Raw genomic sequence first — 4868 nt, forward strand, 5'->3', positions numbered from 1 at the left:
CTCTTCCGAAGGACGTTTCTAATCCTTCGTAGGCCGCGTCAGTATATCGTAGGTACACTGAAAGCACCTGTAAACAGCTACAACCTTCCTGTGGCACGCTAACATGGATGGACCTCGAGGACAGGACACTAAGTGAAATGAGCCGAAATGAGCCCGTCACGAAAGACAAATCCTGTACGATCCCACTTCTACGAAGTATCTAAAGCAGTCACACTCACAGACACAGAAAATAGAGGGGTGGGGGCCAGGGCTGGGGCGAGGGAAACAGGGAGCTGGTGCTCACGGGGATAAAGCTTCACTTTTGCCAGAAGAAAACAACCCTAGAGATCTGCTGTACAGCAACGACAGAAGTCCACTTAACACTACCGAGCTGTACACGTAGAAGGGTGACGCTGCTACACTTAGGCGTTAGTAGCATCTCGTTAGAATAATACTAATTTTGACTTGACTGGTGTTGCAGTTTTATTGCTTGAGAGAAATTACAGGCTTCAGGAGTTTAAACTGACCCTACTTTGGATGTGGATACACTTGAGAACATCGCAATAAAAACAACTGTCAACAGCCACCGCCCAAGCGATGGCTTCGGCGAAACCCTGCCAGTTTAGTAAAGCACTTCCCCGTCTCTATGTAAAAATCATGGGCTTGTGCCTCTGCAGAAAGTTTGTACGTCTAACAACGTAAAAGAGCGACACATTAAAACAAAACCCAAATGCGGGTGAAACTCGAAATGCACTCGGTCGCTGCTCTTGTGTTTTCTAAAGGAGAGAAAATCAGCCAGGCCTCAGGGCTTGGGAACGGCTGGCGGGCCTCTATCCGCGGTGCCCGCGGCCTGGCTGCTGGGCTGCGGGCCCCGAGGGCAAGGCGCGGCGGCGTGGCGGCGCACGTGCACGCTGAACTGCAACTGCGGCCGCGGGGCCGCCAAGGCCCAGCCCGTCTGCTGCGGGGGACTCAGCCCGGGGCTGCTCAGGCCAGAGCCCGGCGGGGACAACACGAGCACCTGGGGCGGCCGGAAGCCGTCCTCTGCACCGAGGTGAACAACCACGGCTTCCTCGGCACGCACGACCGTGTTGGGAACGGCGGCGCCCTGTGAACCTGAAGCCTGTGCCCCCGGACCCTGTGCCCCCGGAACCTGTGCCTCCGGACCCTGTGCCCCCGGAACCTGTACCCCTAGACCCTGTACCCCCGGAACCTGTGCCCCCGGATCCTGTGCCCCCGGACCCCGTGCCCCCAGTCCTTGGGACGCCGGCAGCCGAGGAGGCGGGGCGCAGGGCCACTGCAGGGGAAGCAGCTGAGGGAGGCGCGGCTGCGGGGCCGGCTGCTGGCTGCTGCACAGGAGCGAACCGCGGGGCAGCTGCACCACAGGAAAGGGTCTGAGATCCGAAGCGTTTTTCTCTGGAGGAGGAGGCGGCGGAGGCGGAGGCGGCGGCGGCGGCGGCGGCGGCAGAGCTCCTGCGGGCAGGTGGCCCGGCTGGATCCCCCCGGGAGCTGGGGCTCTGGTGGCACAGCCTCTCCCCGAGGCCTGGCCTCCACGTCTGGGGCCCACTTCTCTGATGACCTTCAGGCCAACGGAGATCACCGTGACCCGGGAGACCGAGGTCGTCTGTGATGAGCCCGCAGTGGACAGGGCGGTGGCAGGAAGCGTGCTAACTGGGCTCTGCTCCACAGAGGATTCCTGGGAAAGAGCTGGTGGCTTAGGAGCAGGGCCAGGAGATGCACATGCCTGAGAGCTGCCTGCCTGCTGTGAAGTGAGACTCTCACCCCAGGAGCTCCTTCCTGAGTGCCAAGGAAGTCGCATGGGTGGAGGTGGATGTGTGGCTCCGCTGTCGGGCACTGAAGACTGAACCCACCCAGTCTTAGGCTGTTCTGGTTCTTTCCCTGGAGAAGGTTGCCTGAGACCGGCTGAGCCACTGGAGCTGTGTGACATCTGCACTGGACACTGGGTGCTCTCCTGGACCGACTCCTCGGGCCGACTGACCACTCTCCCAGCATCAGACTCTGCCCCGGGCGGGAAACTGTAGGGATGGTTATCTGCGAAGGAGTGGCGGGGAGACAGCTGTCTCTCCCACGTGGCTTCTGTACCGGACCCTTTTCCAGAGGCAAGTGAATTATCAGTCAGCTGCCTGACGGTCAGCCTTGTTGCCTGGGACTGGTAGCCAGCGTCACCTCCAAATGCAAGATCACCTTGTACCTCATGCACTGGCCAGACTGTTGGTTGTGAGTCATCACATCCGACAGACTTCTTCCCTTTAGCGTATTTCTCCACGTCCACTTGAGAAGGTACGGCCAAGTCACAGCGTCTCTGTTTCCACATATCTACACAACTTCCTGCTTTAAAAGTTTTGAGGCCGTAATTCCCACCTGTTTTACTTTCTCTTATTCTTTTGCAGGAAGTCAGGGCTCTTAGCTCAGGAGAAGGTGGACGAGACAGCTCCTGCTGCCGATTCAGAGAGGCCATAGAGTACCTCTTGAAGTTCCTTTTCATGGGAAGAGTGTTCATCTTTTGTTTGTTATAGAGCAGTCTGTTTGCAGTGCACGCTACTGATACAGAAGGGTCTAGACACAGTGGTTCAGCCGTAGCTAAGATCAGTTGGCTCTCAAGCAAAAGTTTGTCCTCCTGGGTCCAATTCTGGTTATCGCTGGCTATGGCCTCTACATCCCAGGCTAAAGTCTGCATCGTGGGACGTAAGAGAATATGCCTGCTTTGGTAATGGGGAGCTTCCCTGTCGCTGGACTGCCTGTAGTCCCGTATTTCTGCTATCACACACCCGTGATGAAAAACGTTAACCTGAGACTTTTCCAGGAGACCCACTAAAACAGGAGGTAATTCTTCTGCATCCAAGTATTCGAGCAATTCCCCTTCTTCATAGGGCAGTCGGATGATCTCCGAAGATGATCCATTTTCCCCCTTGAGCATCAGCGAATAGCCCTCCTTTCCTGGGTACAGGTTGACCACCAAACACGGCAACGACTCTCTCCTAAGAAGCTTCTCTAACAGGTTCACGTTGCTTGTTAATTCCTCCGTAACCTCAGGCTCTTTTTCACATTCTTCAACATAAATGTCATAAAGTTTTTCATAGAGAGACTTCTCCCCATTAGATGGGTATTTCCTTTCCGGAGGTCTCTGTCGGGCACTTGCAATGATATACTCCGCACGATCCAAAGCTCTTTCTAGAGCCTGCTCCATTGCGGTACAAAATGGGGGCCCTAATGGAAGAGAAAATGTAAGTGAGCGGATGAACCGGGTGAAAACCCTGTCTGCAGTATCGACGAGCATTCTTGCAAACGCGGCCACTCCACAGTGGCGCGAGCAGCCTCACCTCCAAAAGGACACCAAGACACCCGCCCCCGAAGAAGCAGCGCGCAAAATACCTGCGATTTAGGGAAAGACCTAAAGGCGTGCAAGCGGCCACCGCGCTGGATCTCGCTCGCCTCGCGTGGCAGCAGATGACCCGGATGTGAATGTAAGTGATTCTCCGCCCCCCACGCCCCCCACCCCCGCACATCCCCCCGAAGGCGCGCGCATCCGTGCGTCCGCCTGCGCAGATCGTAGGCTCAGGCCTCATCCTTCTATTGCCTCTTGGGCACAGGCCCGCCCCCTTCACTTCTGGTTTTGGGGTCTGCACTTCCACCAAGGGCTGGGCTTCGCCACACCTTCTTTTCTTATAACCTTGAAAAGCACAAGCAGCCAACAAAATAAAAATCTATCATTTTTCGGTGCGGCTTTAATACGCACCAATTTGCGTGGTACTGCAGTTGCCGGGAAGGTCATGAAAGGTGGTCATTTCTTGGCGATCGCTTCACCAAGCATTATTCACTGTTTTGGGAATGTCTTGTTTGTTCCCAGTGGCAGGACTGCTCCTGCTCCTGGTGTCCATCGCCAATTTAACACACCCAAAGAGTCCCCATATAGGGCTTCCCTGGTGGCGCAGTGGTTGGGGGTCTGCCTGCCGATGCAGGGGACACGGGTTGCGTGCCCCGGTCCGGGAAGATCCCACGTGCCGCGGAGCGGCTGGGCCCGTGAGCCATGGCCGCTGGGCCTGCGCGTCCGGAGCCTGTGCTCCGCAGTGGGAGAGGCCACAGCAGTGAGAGGCCCGCGTACCGCAAAACAGAACAAAACAAAACAAAACAGAGTCCCCATACATAGCTCTTGCCTACATGCAGGCTCGCTGTATTTGGTGCATCAGAATTCTTCATTGATTCTTCCAGTGATCTCCTGCCTAATGGTGTTCATAGAGATGTGCACGTAACATGCCATTCTTTTACAGAAGTACTTACCTTTTATTTCTCTAGGTATTTCAGAAAGGGCTTTATAGTCTTTTTCAAAGTGTGTGGTAGGTACCTTATATCGTCTAAGAATTCCATTCAGGATTGTTTGTTTTAAAAGGTGGTTTGCATCTGATAGGGTTGAGAACTGTTGTTCCAGGTGACGGCAGTACAGTTTAAATGGTTACTCTAACTGTAGACCATAGCTACAGTCCTAGTGGTGGTTTGGAGTGGTATGATTGAGTCCTAGGTAATTTATGGGCCATTGTTTTCCATTAATATTGTTGCCTTGCAATCTGCCAGCCTTTTTGGACAGGTTTTCTTTGTTTTCTGTTTTCAAGAATCTCTTGATGTTTAGGTGTAGACATAATGATACTACAATATTCATAGTGAAGTCACAAATGAGAAGAATCCAAGATAAACTGGTGAAATTCCTGAATTACAGACTACTATAAAATACATGTGTTTTTCTAACCAATAGCAATTATGATCATTACATATTACAGTAGATACAGTCTACTGAAATAGGATTAAAAACTCCTTGACTAAGAGTTCCTTAAACATGTCCCTCGTTCAGCAATCGACAAGAATAATTTTCTCCTGGC

General features: G+C 53.7%; 1 pseudogene; it reads right to left on the minus strand.

Annotated features, from left to right (window-relative positions):
* Window positions 1–1167: 1167 nt before the first annotated feature.
* Window positions 1168–3184, minus strand: LOC117310232 (transcription factor SPT20 homolog pseudogene; annotated as a pseudogene).
* Between the last annotated feature and the right edge of the window lie 1684 nt (window positions 3185–4868).

This window comes from Tursiops truncatus, chromosome X, assembly GCF_011762595.2.
Source record: "Tursiops truncatus isolate mTurTru1 chromosome X, mTurTru1.mat.Y, whole genome shotgun sequence".
In the NCBI taxonomy this organism is placed as follows: domain Eukaryota; kingdom Metazoa; phylum Chordata; class Mammalia; order Artiodactyla; family Delphinidae; genus Tursiops; species Tursiops truncatus.